The sequence below is a fragment of the Sciurus carolinensis genome, unplaced genomic scaffold (assembly GCF_902686445.1).
Source record: "Sciurus carolinensis unplaced genomic scaffold, mSciCar1.2, whole genome shotgun sequence".
NCBI classification, from domain to species: domain Eukaryota; kingdom Metazoa; phylum Chordata; class Mammalia; order Rodentia; family Sciuridae; genus Sciurus; species Sciurus carolinensis.
Genome location: NW_025920127.1, coordinates 2054134 through 2071126, shown reverse-complemented (window position 1 = coordinate 2071126; position 16993 = coordinate 2054134). Strand labels below are relative to the sequence as shown.

The 16993-nt window shown below is 45.2% G+C and overlaps 1 pseudogene; it reads left to right on the top strand.

Moving 5' to 3' along the window:
* LOC124973989 (poly [ADP-ribose] polymerase tankyrase-2-like) overlaps window positions 1-15328 on the top strand; it is a 48017-nt pseudogene extending 32689 nt beyond the window's left edge.
* Window positions 15329-16993: the final 1665 nt, after the last annotated feature.

The window sequence follows — 16993 nt, the reverse complement described above, 5'->3', positions numbered from 1 at the left end:
AGGCTATTTTTCTCCAGTATACATTTATGGAACCTTTGTGTAGTATGAGATAACTGTATGTGTGTTGGGTTGTGTATGTCTTCTCTTCTGTTCTCTTGGTCTACATGTCTGTTTTTGTGCTAATGCCATTTTTGTTACTTTAGCTCTGTATTATAATTTAATTTCTTGTATTATGATGCCTCCTGCTGCACTTTTCTTACTGAGGATTGGTTTGGCTATTCTCAGCCTCTTATTTTTCCAAATGAATTTCATTACTGTTTTCTCAATTTCTCTGAAGAACATCTTCATATCATTTATAAGAATTGCATTAAATCTGTATAACACCTTTGGTAGTGTAGCCATTTTGACAATATTATTTCTGCCTGTCCAAGAACATGGGAAGTCTTTCTAGCTTCTAAGATTTTCTTCAGTTTCTTTCTTTAGAGTTCTGTAATTTTCATTGTAGATGTCTTTCACCTCTTTGTTAAATTGATTCACAAATTTTTTCAGGCTATTTTGAATGTGGTAGTTTTCCTACTTTCTTTTTCAGTTGACTCATCACTGATATATAGGAATGCAATTTATTTATGGGTGTTTGTCTTATACCCTGCTACTTTGCTGAATTCATTTAGAGTTCTAAAAGTTTTCTAGTGGAGATTTTGGTTATTCTAATTATAGAATAATGGTGATGACCTCATCTTACCTGGACTACATCTACAGTTAATCTATTTTCAAATAAATTTACATTCTGTGTGATACTAGGGATAATTTATTTTTCTATACTGAGTTTTAAACTCAGGGGCACCATACCATTGAGCCACATTCCCTTCTCTTTTTATTTTATTTTGAGGCAGGGTCTCACTAAGTCACCCAGACTAGCTTTAAACTTCCATGTTGCTAGGATTACAGGTGTGTGTTGACATTCCTAACTTCAAAAACATCATTTATTTTTACTGAATTAATCCTCAAGAGGGGCATATCTGAGAACCTATTTGCCTCCTCTCAAAGGTCAACAATTAGTGGAAAATGAAACCAGATTTCATAACATCTAGTTTGATAAGAGAACCTGCATGAAATTTTAGCCATCCTCATGTGTCTGTGCCTGTGCTGTAATTTGGAACTTGAAAGTTTCAAAACAATTTCCCTTTCAAAATGAAAAATAATTTTCTGTTGGTAGTAGCAGGGGTGCCAGTCCTGTGGACCAATTTGCTGTGTTAAAATCTTCACCTTGTCTTGACCCTGAAATTGGATTCTCACTTTTTTACTTTAAGGGACTCTAAGGTAAGTGGAAAACTTCTTTTATGATATTTCTAGCTTCTGGAAGCATTACTGTGTGCAATTCCAGATCAGTTTTATAGAAGAACATAACCATATTCCACTCTCAGTTTGCAGGTGTAACTGTTGTGTTTGAATTTTGTTGATAAATTTAGGCAACACCATCTTGATTTGATTAGATTTGTTTTTCTACATAAGCATTTTAAACATAATTTCATTCAGAAAAATAAAATAATATTGGGCTGGGGCTATAACTCAGTGGCAGAGCATTTCTAGCACATGTGAGGCACTGTATTTGATCTTTAGCACCACATAAAAATAAAGGCATGCTCTCTATCTACTACTACAAAAATTTTTTTCAAAGATTGTGTCAACGGGCAGTGTTCTCTCTTTTCCATTATCAGTTGAGGACATATTCCAGGTTAGTAATAAATAATATTTCTGCTCTATGAGAACTCTGAAGATGGGACCAGTGGATCCTGAGTGCTTCTCAGGGACCCTGGAACATCCTAGAAATTTCCTGAGCCATGATGAGTATTCTTTTTTATATACTATCCTTTTATGATGCTCTAGGAGAGACAAATTCTAACCTTGTGCTTCTTTTGCTTCTGAACAGTTGCTTCCCTTGTGTTTCTGTTCTGATGTGGCTTGTTCATGCATTCAGGCCAGTAGCCTCATTGTGCTCTATGAGACAGAGGTCAGTTGTCACATGTGGCTATTTCTATATACATAAAAATTGAATTCCAGTTCACATTCATTCCTGATCCTGGTAACCACATTCCTGTTGCTCATTAGCTGAGCTACCTGTGCTGTGTGTTGCATGGCTACTGTGGTCATCAGATTTTTATCATGCAAAAAGTTCTATTGAAAAGTCTTCTGTGGAGAGGTGGTGACCCCTCTGAATTCACCTCACTATTTTCTCGTGGTACTGTGTAACTTGCTCTGATAATCCCTGTGTTTAAAGTAAATTGGTAGTTATTGGCATACATCTTAAAGTTTAATTAGATGCAGATCAAACATTTAGAGGACCTTGTAGGTCATCCTTTTTACTACATGCCAAAGAAATCAGAATCGACCACTGAGTTTTGCATTGTGGATGTAGCTGTTGACGTTTTGGAAGCAAAAACCTGATTTGAGGGGCTGTTTTGAGAGAGAAGAGGAAGGCAGAGTTGGAGGCATTGAGGACAGGCCAGTTAGGAAAGACAGATGAAGTAGTTGGTGCATGGGGCACAGGCTGGGGAGAATGTGCACCATATAGGCTGTTCATGTGTTTGGTTCCTCTGAGACGGGAACCTACTGATTCAGGAACCAGGGGAGCAGTGTTAGCATCCTGTTTCCAGGAGACAAGGGAGTGGTATGAACCAGTAGAGGAACTGGCCATGGCAGGATACACATGGGATTTTATTTATTTCATGTCAGAGTGTCCAAGACAAGAGGAGAATGGGAGATGACCTAGACCCTGTGACATATGTCCTCTCAGCTCCTGTGCACAGATCTTTTTCCATGGCCATGGTTTCTGTCTGTAGCCATTTTTATTCGCTAGCCTTCCCTTGCCCATTTCTAAACTGCATCCACAGGTAGGACAACATGGTCATCACCAGGGAGAGGATGGAGCCTGGCCCTGCAGAGGGGCCTGGCTTCTTCAGGGACTTTCCCAGTCTCTGGAGTCTTTCTTCTCTTCCTTTGACTGCTGTATTCCTCTATCACTCTATCCTGCTTGTGACCTTACTGACCTCACTGATATTAGTTCACATTACCTTTTGGCTCCTGGGTTGCCTTCATGAGGAGAGGGAGTGATGGGCGTTCACAGATATTCCTGAGGTCTGCTAGCACACAGTGTCCAGTCTTGCTGCCTGCCCTGCTCCTACTCAGTCAGCCACAGCCAGCACAGTAGAGACCTCAGGACAGTGGATGCCTGGGGCCCTCTCACCCCAGGACTGGCCAAGGCAGGTCTCAGGAGGGGATGAGGAGCCAGGGGTTTCTGGTTGGCTAGTTACTGGACTGTAATGATTGTATGTGTTCAGAAATAATGGCATCTAGTTGAGTGCACTTTATTTTATAAGTTTTTTAACCCTTAATTTAACTTTCTGCTTCTTTTGTATTTGTTTGATTCTATTTATAACAACATAAACTCTTAGCAGATATTTGTGGAATGAATGAATGAATGACTTGAAGTGATAGATAAGAATCATCAATTTTTCTTGATTACATACAAATTTTATTTTATTTTTGCATTTTTGGTTCAAAAAGAAAATATCTATACTTCAAAAACTTCTGTACACTTTTGGCAAAACCCTGACAGGCAGATCTCACCTAACTAAAGGGTAGATTCTGAGTTCTGCTTCTGGGATGTAAAGTTACTTTAGAATTTCAAAACACTTTATTTAATATAAGTGTATTGGAGATAATTATATAGAGTATTATTATTCTTTGAAGCTCAAATGCACAATTGCTACCCATTTAATAAATATCTCAAGATTGGATGAAATTCATTTGTGATAACGCAAGATTATAAACCCCAAACTATAGGGTTAAGCAAATGGAGAGAAACAGGAATGCTACTTTTCAACATAAAGATTTGTCCTTCTATGAATCTCCTCTTCTGAGCCTGGCAACCTGCAAATGGAGAATAGTAATACTCTACAATCCTGGCAGGGTGAGAGAGGGACAACTGCCTGGATAGGTGGGATGGCGAAGAGGATCTGGGGGTCTAAGTGTAAAGCAGGATTATTTGTAGTCCACTGTGTCAATTTTTAGATTTCTTTGGAACAGATAAGAAATGTGGGTGCTGTAGGAAGAACTGGAGTACTTCCATTTAAAGAGCATCTTTTTGGACACGAAGACCGGGGAGTTGCAGGGGGAGGGGTGGCCACTGCTCACTTTGAGAAGTGGAGCTGCTGTACCCAGAGCTCACCTTGGGCAGGGATGAGCTCCTAGACAGGCTGTGGTGACAGTCAATGGCTGGCTCTTCTGATGGGAGAGGGCAGGCCTGCTGAAGGTGTGAGTTTCTGAGGTTCTGGAGACCAGGGTGCTTGGGGATGCCAGCACATCTTCCTGGGTCTTGCCTGAGACCCTTGGGTGCACTTCTCTGGGGGCACTCTGCTGCAATGAGGTGACTCTCCATCTCTTCCAGTATTTTCTGGGCCAGCTCCTGGGCATCCAGCTTGGGGCAACCATCCTCCTGGGACTTTATTGTGCTCTCTGAATTCTTGCTGGACTGGTCCAACTGGCCCATATCTGAGCTTATCAGCTTCCTGACCTTTTGGAAGGGTGAGTTGGGGCTGGGGATCAGAGTCATCTTCACTGGAGAATTGGGAGTGCTAATTCTCTCCTTGGAACTGACCAAAACCTTCAACCCTACAGCTGTGCCCCAAGGGGTTGCTTGGGGTAAGAGGAGAAGCACACCTCCCTGCCATCTGGGTAGAGTACCAGGGCTAGGTGCTGATGATGGAGAAGCTCTATTCCTCCTCATCTTTGCTGCCCATGGGGCAGACCTGGAGGGACAGCTGGCTCCTTGACAGGGTGGATCACCTGGCATAGCATGGTTGGGCCTTTTGTAGTCCCGTCCCCCTGGGGCCTCAGCCTTCTGAGTCACAACCCTCTGAGCCACACCTGGACATGGAGACTAAGCTCATGGAGGAGGGGATGGAGCTCAGGCTGAGCACAAGGCACAGGTGCTCCATGGACAGTTAAAATGTTACATGGTTTCCATTTTTCTTTCAAAATTACAAACATCCTTAGAAACCTAACAGGAAATTATGCAAATACTACTTATGTACAAGTGAAATTCATGTTACAATCATGAAAAGCAAAAGCGCAGTTGGAAAAAGACATAAATCTTAGGTAGGGACAAAATTACCCTAGGGAAGCCACAGCCACACCCTTGAGACTGTCTCCACACCTCTCCTTGTCACCAGCAGAAGGACCCACATCTCCCATCCTGCTCTGTCCTGGACTGAAGAGTCAGTAGGGTCCTCTGAACTTATTCCCACACCTTCCATTTGCTGCAGCAGGTCCTGGTGGTCCCAGCAGACCCCAGTAGTCACCCCTCCACACTGCTCCTCAGCTACCTCTCCCCTGCACTTGCAGGACGACCAGGAGGCCCGCGCTTTCAGGCCCAGCATTCACCCTCAGTCCTGGGGTGGGGTGTCACTGCTTCCTCTTGTCCATTTGAGCTTTGAACACGAGGTGCCCATGGGATGCAGTCCTCCTCCCTCTAACATGCATGCATCTGGGTGTTTCCATGCATCGTGGCATCTCCACACTGACTTCTCCCTGCACTCCACTCTTGTCACCTGCCGCAGTACAGAGTGGGTCCAAGCTACAGTCACCAATTCCTCCTGCCGCTTTCCTGACCAGCAACAACTGGGCATCCCTGGCCCTCTCCCTGCTGTGAGGCACGTTCTCCAGCAGAGGCTGTGGGTTCTAGCGCCTGCACTGCATGCCCACATAGCAGCCAGCACTGTCTCTGCAGACCTGGAGAGCACACTCCAGCCAGGTGCACCTTCCTTGTCTGGTCACCTGCTCCTGCCAGGCCCATGTGCCTTCCTTGCCCCATGGAGGGATAGGCCTGTCCTGTCACCATGTTCTGTGGGCTCCATGGAACCCTCTCCCCGACCCTGCTTTTCCTATGGCATGTGTTAGCCCCTCAGGCCTGCTACCTATATTTCAGTTGTCTGGCTCCCATAGGTTCGAGTTCCATGAGAGAAGAGGTTTTTGTTTATTGTCTATTTTTTTCACAGTGCTGGGATATACTGTTATGCCACTGAGTGCAGCTGTGCTCCTTGCTCTTAAACAGTCCCTAAAACAAACATGAAAAAGATGAAAAAGTCTCATCACTTCTCTCCCATTTCCCAAAATGCAACTAGGAGGAGTGTGGCAGGACCTCACAGAAGGGTCTTACCAAAGAGAGACAGCAGTGACTGCAGGGTGAAGTGCATGGTGCACCAGTTGGCCTGCTTCCCAATCTTCAGGATAACTTCCTCCTGCCCAACCTCACAGAGATAGAAACCTGGAGAAACGGATGCACAGAGCTGTGTCCTCAGGGAGGTTCATATGCTGAACAGGACAGAGCTGGTGCCAATGTACTGCTTGACACCAGCAGGGTGTGTCTGAGGGCGACTAAGGCCTCCCTGTCCCTGTCTCTGAGAAGGCTCCTGCTGCTGAGTGTGGAGCTGCTGCCTACCTTCTGCTTTCACACACAGAGCTCTGGTCACCTCCTGCTCTGAATCAGGCTCTTGAGCACTGAAGTCAGGGCTTAATGAGGCTTCTAAACATTTTGATCTTTTCTGTTTTTTCACACACACACACACACAAACAGTCTACTTAGACTAGAAAAAAAATGGGATGCTTCACTAGCATTGGGGTCCATATTTAAAGTTGGTGCTCAGGAAGGTGGAGGTTATTCCTGGGCAAGGACAGGGTCCTCACACGGGCTTCTTGTCAGCTGTGATCTTCCTGACTGAGCCACCCCACAGGGAGTTCAATCTCATGCCAAAGCCCAGGGCTCTGCTCCCCATTCCCACAATCCTAAGAAGACCCAGAACAGCACAACCACTGTTATGGAGCTTCCTGAGCATGAGGCTGACTGCTGAGCTGTTGACACTGCAGAGAGACAATTTCAAGAGCCATTATAGCAGGTACAGTGGCACACACCTGGAGTCCCAGGTACTTGGGAGACAGGAAGAACACATGAGTCCACCATTTCAGGGACATCTTGAGCAACAGAGAAAGACCATTCTCTTAGGCATTCAACAAGGTCCTCTCCTGTCCCTGGGAAGATGCCAAACTCAGACATGTGGCCTATGACTATCCACAGACAGGGACCAACACACAGGATGAAGGGCATGCAGGACTTGAGCATTGCATACCTTGACCAGCCTTCCCTGGAATATCACATAACTCCACCTAAAACCCTCATGAAGATTTGTACTGAGCCCCCAGGGGAAAGGGCACCTAGGATCCCATGCCCTGTCCTCTGATCTGGCAATGTTAAAGTGACAGTGTTCTATACACAACATGGCCACTGTCTGAAGTCTTTCTGATTCAGGACTGCACAGCCCCCTGAGGGGAAATCTCTTCCTGTTTTGTTCTTCCTCAAGGATCCTTACACTGGTCTGACACTACTTTTGCCTTTGGACCAAGGTTCCCTGGTAGAGTCACTGGGTATTCTGGTCACCATGGGATATTGTCCTTTCTGATCTGGAGAACAAATAATCCCTGAAAGCAACAGGAAGGTCTCAGGGAGTTCAATCAGCATTTTAAAATGAGTAATCAGTTATATAAATGTAACATTTCTGTTTCTAAAACCTCTACTTTTACCCAAGCATCTGAATTCATTACTTCCATAGAATGGTGTCCACCCACCAACACCCTGTGTAGGACCAGCAGAGCACTGTTCTGGATGCCTGGCATTGAGGTGCTGCTCTCTGCCCAGTGCTTAGTCAGCAAGCAGGCCTTGAGAACCCCATGTGAACCTAGGCACCCTAACTCCCAAGAATCAGCCCTAGTCTCAGTCCCAGAGCCAGCATGGGAACTCTGTGCTCCTCTGGACTGTGCCCTGTGCTACAGGTAAGGAGTGGAGCACAGAAGGCTGGGGGCTCAGGCTGCCTGGACCTGTAGGACCATAAGTTCCTCCTTTACTGGAAAGGCGTGGTCACCTCTCCTGGCCCACAGACCTGTATCACAGTCTATGACCTGTCACACAGGTGAAGAGAACTCTCCAGGCCTGGGCCTGACTTTTCTCAATCTTGCCTGTGATACCTGCTGACTACATCTGTGTTTATCTAAATTGACCAGATTTACCTTATTTATTTCAGGAGACTTTTTTTTCCCCAGTACTGGAGATTGAACTCAGGTACACTCAACCACTGAGCCACATCCCCAGTCCTATATTTTATTTAGAGACAGGGTCTCAGTTGCTTGGTGCTTTGCTGTTGCTGAGTCTGGCTTTGAACTCACAATCCTCCTAACTCAGCATTCCAAGCCACTGGGATTGCAGGTGTGCCCTACCATGCCTAGCCAGGAGACTATGTTTTAAATGCAAAGAAAAACAAGTAGCACAACTTGTGAAGTCTGCTGGTGTCATAAAGGGGACTGGAAGCCCTGGGTCCCCTTCATCCTTGAAAGAACCTTGTGTCTGAAAACACAGAGCCAACCCCATGTTGAGGGGAGCTGACAGTGTCATCTAGAAAACAGGTTAGAAAATAGAAAAGAGGCCCAGTACTGAGTTCCCAGGTTCACAGGCAGGAAGAAAAATTCCCTTTCAGGACCTCAGTGTCCTGATAGCTGGTATTTATGGCAGTGAGGACAGCCTCTCCCTGCCTCCTCCACCATGGACTGCCTGCTCTCTGCTGCCCCATGCCAGCCCCTGCTCTGCTACCTGGCTATTGCCCCTGCCTGGGTCTTTCTGTCAATACCCCATGTCTCTCTGAGTCTTTCCCTGCACCTCCAGCCAGTCACTAAATGCTGATGTGCCCCTTCAACTGCAGGTGCTCTGGGACACAGTCCTGATTGGGTCTGCCTGTCCCCTTCTTCAGAGGGATGGCACCAGGAGGGCAGGGCAGCTGTTCTTTTGCTCACAGCCACATCTCAGGAACTGGAACACTGCCCTGTACACAGCAGGTGTTCAAGAGAAAGTTGTGGAGTGCAGGCTCCCAGGCAAGTCACCAGGCACTTGGGGGGATTTGGGGAGGAAGATCCGGGGACTCTTGGGGGCTTCATCAGCAGATGTACCTGCTGTAAATAAGCTGCCATAGAGTCAGGAACTGTCCAGCTATGTTAGGGAGAAGAGCCACAGTGAGCCTCCTGTACTGAACAAGGGCCTGAAGGTGCAGCACTACTGTCTTGGTCCCAGAAGGGTGTCTCAGCAAGTCTTCCTTCCTCCTGGATCCCAGCAGCCAGTGATAGACAACACTGTAGCCACTGGTCTGGCAATGTGATTCTAAATTTTCTTTAGCTGCTAATCGTGGGTGAGTCTACAATGACTGGAACCCAGCAGGTTCCTAGTAAGGTGATGTGTACAGAGGAAGTAGGTGATGTCATAATGCAGGGAAAGGAGACAAAGCTGGAGGATGGCCTGGGAATCATGTGGTAGCAGCAGAGTCTTTACACTATAAAACATCATCTAAGAAAGTACTGAAGTAAGACCCCTAAGAGCCTCCCCAACAGAACCTGGAGGAGAAGCAAGTTAGTCAAGAGTGCTGTGTCCTATGGAGTGCTGCCAGGAATTTGTGGCATCTTGGGAGCTACCACAGGTGAATAGTGATGGAGATCTGAATGGGAACTGGTGTAAAGTTCTGATCTTTCTCACCAGATTGGAGCTGCACCAGCACCTGGTGGAGCTGAGTGAGGGAGATAGACATGAGCACCTGGCATACCCAGCCTCTTCACCTCAAGTCCCTGAGTTGTCCTTGTCTGCTGTCATTGTCACGATCCTCTTGCCAAGTGTGTGTACAGTGTTTTATGTTCTTCTTAAGGTACCTTCCTGCTTAGCGCCTGCTGTCTTTTGGGGAGCTGAAAAGCAGCAGGCCCAAGTGTATGGGGACAAAGGTCGCATGGCCTCCTGACACCTGGCTCTACTCCAGTCTCTCATCCCCCATCACACACAAAATTCACACATAGAAGAGGCCACAGGAAAGGAAGGCCAGGTTAGGGGACTTGTGATATCCTTATTTACTCATGCATTTCATTAAAGCCATCTTCAGGAAATTGAAGTTCATGGTGAAAGGAGTATCTTGGTGCCCCAGCACTCAGGGAAGAGAACCTGGCCCACTCAAGTGTCCTGTAGTCCAGGCTCTCATCTGTCTGTGATCTCTACTTCCTGTGTGTTCACAGTATCAAAGTTCATTCTACCCCTGCTGCTTTAGTGGAACTTAAAAGGTTAAATCAAGGACATAGAGGGGTGAGGCAGGAAAGGGCAGGAGAGGAGGGGAGCCAGGGGCAGCAGTACTGGCCTCAGCTGAGTCCCCAAGAGCCAGGCAGCAGTGCAGCAGCTGGAGAACCCAGATTGGGTGGGAAGGCAGAGGCTTCCCTGAGGACATCTGCTACTTAAAATCGCACTCATCATTCCCACCATATTTTTAACCAACTTCAACCAGCAGATTATAAGAAAGAGAGAGAGAGAGAGAGAGCCAAGCACAGGCTATTTGCACAAGGAGCACATGCTGCCACAGGAGGCCCCAGCTGAGGAAGAGAGAGAGAGAGACAGAGAGAGAGCCAAGCACTGGCTATTTGCACAAGGAGCACATGCTGCCACAGGAGGCCCCAGCTGAAGAAGAGCAAGAGCAGTGAAGATAAGCATGCCCAGGTCAGGGCCCTGGGGCAGGGCATGCTGCACTGAGGGGTTCCAGAGGGTTCCCTAGGGGCTCAGGAGACCTCCCTGTGGCCCCAGGCTTCCCCTGATATCATAGAATGTGATGACTGGCTTTATGAACCCCACGTGCCCTCAGTGTGGGTCTAGTTATCCCTTTCTGTGGTTCACAGACTTTTAGGCATCTGGAATTCTGGGAGTCATGACATGAAGTGTTCTGGAAGTGCCTTCCTGGTGCTATTCACAAGCAGATGGAACAGCTTCCTACAAAACGGGCAGAAAACCCAAATCACTAAAATTCGGAATGAACAAGGAAATATCACAACAGACACGACTGAAATACAAAACATAATTAGAAGCTATTTTGAAAATCTATACTCCAACAAAATAGAAAATTTCGAAGACATCAACAGGTTTCTAGAGACATATGAATTGCCTAAACTGAACGAGGAGGACATACACAATTTAAATAGACCAATTTCAAGTAATGAAATAGAAGAAGTCAAAAGCCTTCCAACAAATAAAAGTCCAGGACCAGATGGGTTCTCAGCCGAGTTCTACAAAACTTTTAAAGAAGAACTCATTCCAATACTTCTCAAAGTATTCCAGAAAATAGAAGAGGAGGGAGCTCTCCCAAACTCATTCTATGAAGCCAATATTACCCTGATTCCTAAACCAGACAGAGACACATCAAGTAAAGAAAATTTCAGACCAATATCCTTAATGAACATCGACGCAAAAATTCTAAACAAAATTTTAGCAAATCGCATACAAAAACATATTAAAAAGATAGTGCACCATGATCAAGTGGGTTTCATCCCAGAGATGCAAGGTTGGTTCAACATCAGGAAATCAATAAATGTCATTCACCATATCAATAGACTTAAAGTCAAGAATCACATGATTATTTCGATAGATGCAGAAAAAGCATTTGATAAAATACAGCACCCCTTCATGCTCAAAACACTAGAAAAAATAGGGATAGTGGGAACATTCCTTAACATTGTAAAGGCCATCTACGCTAAACCCATGGCTAATATCATTCTAAATGGTGAAAAACTGAAAGCATTCCCTCTAAAAACTGGAACAAGGCAGGGATGCCCTCTTTCACCAATTCTATTCAATATCGTCCTTGAAACTCTAGCCAGAGCAATTAGACAGACCAAAGAAATTAAAGGGATACGAATAGGAAAAGAAGAACTCAAACTATCCCTATTTGCTGATGATATGATGGTATACTTAGAGGAACCAGGAAATTCCACCAGAAAACTTTTAGATCTCATAAGTGAATTCAGTAAAGTAGTGGGATATAAGATCAATGCACATAAATCTAAGGCATTTTTATATATAAGTGATGAATCTTCAGAAAGAGAAATTAGGAAAACTACCCCATTCACAATAGCTTCAAAAAAAATAAAGTATTTGGGAATCAATCTCACAAAAGAGGTGAAAGACCTCTACAATGAGAACTACAGAACACTAAAGAAAGAAATTCAAGAAAACCTTAGAAGATGGAAAGATCTCCCATGTTCTTGGATAGGAAGAATTAATATTGTCAAAATGGCCATACTACCAAAAGTGCTATACAGATTCAATGCAATTCCAATTAAAATCCCAATGATGTACCTTACAGAAATAGAGCAAGCAATTATGAAATTCATCTGGAAGAACAAAAAACCCAGAATAGCTAAAGCAATCCTTGGCAGAAAGAGTGAAGCAGGGGGTCTCACAATACCAGATCTTCAACTCTACTACAAAGCAATAGTAACAAAAACGGCATGGTATTGGTACCAAAATAGAAAGGTGGATCAATGGTACAGAATAGAGGACACAGACACAAACCCAAATAAATACAATTTTCTCATACTAGACAAAGGGGCCAAAAATATGCAATGGAGAAAAGATAGCCTCTTCAACAAATGGTGCTGGGAGAATTGGAAAACCATATGCAACAGAATGAAACTAAACCCATATCTCTCACCATGCACGAAACTAAACTCAAAATGGATTAAGGATCTCGGAATCAGACCAGAGACCTTGCATCTTATAGAAGAAAAAGTAGGTCCAGAACTTCAACATGTCGACTTAGGACCAGAATTCCTCAACAGGACTCCCATAGCACAAGAAATAAAAGCAAGAATTAATAACTGGGATAGATTCAAACTAAAAAGCTTTCTCTCAGCAAAGGAAACTATCAGCAATGCAAAGAAAGAGCCTACAGAGTGGGAGAAAATCTTTGCCAATCATACTTCAGATAGAGCGCTAATCTCCAGAATCTATAAAGAACTCAAAAAACTCTACACCAAGAATGTAAATAATCCAACTGACAAATGGGCTAAGGAAATGAGTAGACACTTCACAGAAGAAGATATACAAGCAATCAACAAACATATGGAAAAATGTTCAACATCTCTAGTAATAAGAGAAATGCAAATCAAAACCACCCTAAGATTCCATCTCACCCCAATTAGAATGGCAATTATCAAGAATACAAGCAACAACAGGTGTTGGCGAGGATGTGGGGAGAAAGGTACACTCTTACATTGCTGGTGGGGCTGCAAATTAGTGCAGCCACTCTGGAAAGCAGTGTGGAGATTCCTTAGAAAACTTGGAATGGAAACACCATTTGACCCAGCTATCCCACTCCTTGGCCTATACCCAAAGGACTTAAAATCAGCATATTACAGAGATACAGCCACATCAATGTTCATAGCTGCTCAGTTCACAATAGCCAGATTGTGGAACCAACCTAGATGTCCTTCAATTGATGAATGGATAAAGAAAATGTGGTATATATATACAATGGAATATTACTCAGCCATAAAGAACGATAAAATTATGGCATTTGCAGGCAAATGGATGAAACTGGAGAATATCATGCTAAGTGAGATAAGCCAATCTCAAAAAACCAAAGGAAGAATGATATTGCTAATAAGTGGATGATGACACATAATGGGGGGTGGGAAGGGTTAGTGTTGGGGTTGGAGTTGGGTTTAGGGAGGGGGGCAGGAATGGAGGAAGGAAGGACTGTATAGATGGAGGGGAAGGGTGGGAGGGGAGGGGGGGAAGGGAAAAAATGGCAGAATGAATCAAACAACATTACCCTATGTAAATTTATGATTACACAAATGGTATGCCTTTATGCCATGTACAGACAGAGAAACAACATGTATCCCATTTGTTTACAATAAAAAAAAAATGGGCAGGGACTGAAGGGAGTGGCCCATGGACTGGTTTCATGTTCAAATCCTGGCCTGGAACAGCCCCAGGTCAGAGGAGGCTCAAGCCCTGCTGAGAACCCCAGAACTTTCCCCAGACAGGACAGCTTCATTTCCACATAGAAGTGTTTCTGCTGAAAGTGAGCTGCTGGCAGGATCTTTGGTAGAGTGCTGACTGTTCTCTCAAATTATTACACTTCAAATGGACCAGAAAAACTGTTCTGTGCTGTTCAAAGTCTGCTCCCCCACCCAGAAGCCCACACATGCTGTCATCCTGGGTTAATTCTAGACACCACTGGCCAGAAGGAGAGTGAGTGGGCACAGAGACACTCAAGGCTAAGTTGGGAAGGACCTACATGATGTTAAGAATTGGAATCATCCAAATCCGTGAGTTAGATCTGCATCATGCTCAGAGAAAGCACTAAAGGAAAAATTGCTAAACAGGTTTGACTCACTCATTGCACTGCCTTGGTGGCTGTTTAGTTTTAGGCATGAAACATACTTTAATCAAAACCCCTGTGTCTGTCATGTGGTCTGGAGATGGTGGCTGGAGATGGTGGCTATGACATTTGTCAATCAACTGAAAGAGTTGGGGTGGGCTGACTGGGTGCAAGAGAGCACTGAATGGCTAGTTCAGGAACTGCCCTAGACTACAGATGACAGGCTCTGAGAGTGTCATCAGAGGCGCTCTGTGCTATGATGCTGTTAGGACCTACCCTTGCAGGGCCAGCCTGTGCCTTTCCCTACTGATCATTCCGACAGAAAAGAGCAATGAGACTGCATGACTTGTAGGTCCTGTCTGGGGTCATATCACACTTTGTGCCTCAACTTGGCTCAGCCATCTGGGATCCACTTACACCAGCTGATTGGCTGCTCATTTGTCTCTGAGGCTGTGATGAATTTGTAGGTCTGGAGGGCAAGGTTGGGCAGACCTATACCAAGACAAGGGGCAGAAGTTATCCAGTGGGGCCTCTGAGAACACAGTCCTGCCACCTTCCAGGGGAGAGAGTCCCAATGCTCAGCATTGGTGGCATTTTTCAAGCCTGGACCTAAAAGAAATGTGTCCACATATGACTTGGAGAGCGTGGTCTCTGAGGAAGCCTGACCCTGCCACAGCCCTCCAGGTGTAGTCACAGACCCAGCAGCCTGCTTAACTCTGGCTGCCTGCAGCTTTGTCAGAACCATGGCTGCCAGTGACAGTATGAGTTGGAACTAATGCCTGCCCAGTGTCAGCTCATGTCATCCCAGAAGAGGCCAAGCTGGGTTGGGACTGCTTAGCATGGACTCTGCTTCATACAGATAGGATCCATTGGGTGAACAGCCCATGTCTGGTCCATATCAGCAGCAGGAGCTGGATCAGGGACTTTTATCATTTCTCAGAATGACTTGCCCCTCCTAGCTGTGAGTCCCAGCTTCCCCAAGAACATAGGGACCATGGTTACCCCCTCTTCTGCCCCTCTGTTCACCAGAGTCTGACAGTCCTACACCCATGGGACTGGAGGGTGTTGCTGCACTTCTGGAGCCGATCATCCAGGTCGGAGATTAGGAAGAAGACAGCCGCCTGGAGACCACTAGCTGGGGGAGTCCAGTCAGAAACCCACAGTGGTGAGGAAGGCCTGCCAGCTGGGGATGCTGCCCTCTTTGTTCTCCACACTCTGTTGCGAGGTATACATGGTGTTGCACTTCCCATTTTGGATACACTGCAGGGACTTCTCCACCTGGTAGGACAAGGGGGAGAGTCAGAGACCTGAACAGGCCTGGATTATCTCTGTGTGTCTCTGAGGGAACATGGAGCCCCCAGGGTGAAACCAGTGCAGGGCTGACTGCTGCAACCTGGGTGGCACATGCAGCCAGGCCTGACGATATGATGCCAGGTGTTGGACAGTCATTTTGCAAGGGGGGGTGAGATCAGAAGGGTCTGCTCATGAGAGCAGCTGGACAGAATACAACGAAGGTTTTTGTCCCCTTCCTAGGCCCTGTCCCACCCTTCCTGTCCCTGGTTGTCCTCCATAGACTCTAGAACAATTTACCTGAAAGGAGGTCTCAGGCTAGCTGCTGCCTAGATCATGTAACAACACCCCCCCAAAGGGTAAGACCTAAGACCCTCCAAGACCTCTTTGCTGTCCACAGCCCACCCCACCCCACCAGGCAGCACCCATCATGAACATGGCTGGCATATCCCTTCTTCCCCAACTTGCAACTTGTCACCCCCTCAGCACCAACCACTGTCCCACAGACCTGTAGTTCACCCCTGGAATTGCCAACCTGTCTGCAGGCCTCAACACGGTCTGGCCCTCAGGATTCCCCAGCAGCTGCCTTCCTCATCCTCTGCTCGTGAACATGCCAGACATGCCTCACCCGAACTATCCCTGGTAGTCACTCCAGGGGACACCTCTGTCTACCCTGAGGCTTGATTGCCATCAGGTTTGATTGCCCCTGGTGGGGGACAAGTTGCTCAAAATGCCCCCTGAGGTTTTTCTAAGAGTGAAACACTTAGATCCCTGGACTCATGGCATGGAAGCATGCCAATAAATCGGTTAATATTTCAGTTTGTTAGGTTTCCCCAAACATTCTGGAGAAATCGTTAGGCAATTTGCCATATAAACTCAGTTAATTGCTTTATATAGTAGATATATAGAAACTATTTAGATATATGACATGACAGACATTCATAAAGTACAAAAAAGACATATTTGTCAATACCATGATATAGAAGATAATTATTTTTATTATGTTAATTCTGAGTTGAAATCAAGATAAACTCAGTTGTACTAATGACTGTCATGGCCTTAACTAGGTGTCAAGATGTAAGAAGAGAAGGTTCCAAATTATTTTCTGATTCCTCTCAGTTCTTCCTCATGCCTGGAATGTGAATCTCAGGGCACCATAAAATTGAATAAAAAAATGTAAGTTTAAATTATTTTTTATTTTAAGTCAGGTAGGAGTATAATAGAAAAAGATCATCAAAAACAATGAGAAGAAATAATTGTTAATTTCTACAGTACCTTGAAACAGAAGCCCAAGAGAATAAATGCAATAAGGCTACTATTGAAATTTCCTCTTTTATTTTATCTTCGCTGTCAGAGTAATTGTTGCTGTATCCAATATAGGCAAGGGACAATTTACTTGCTGTTTTCTATTAGTTTCTCTTAGTGTTTAACATTAACATACACAGAAATAAAATGAATAGCAGGCCTGATTTGCTTAATTA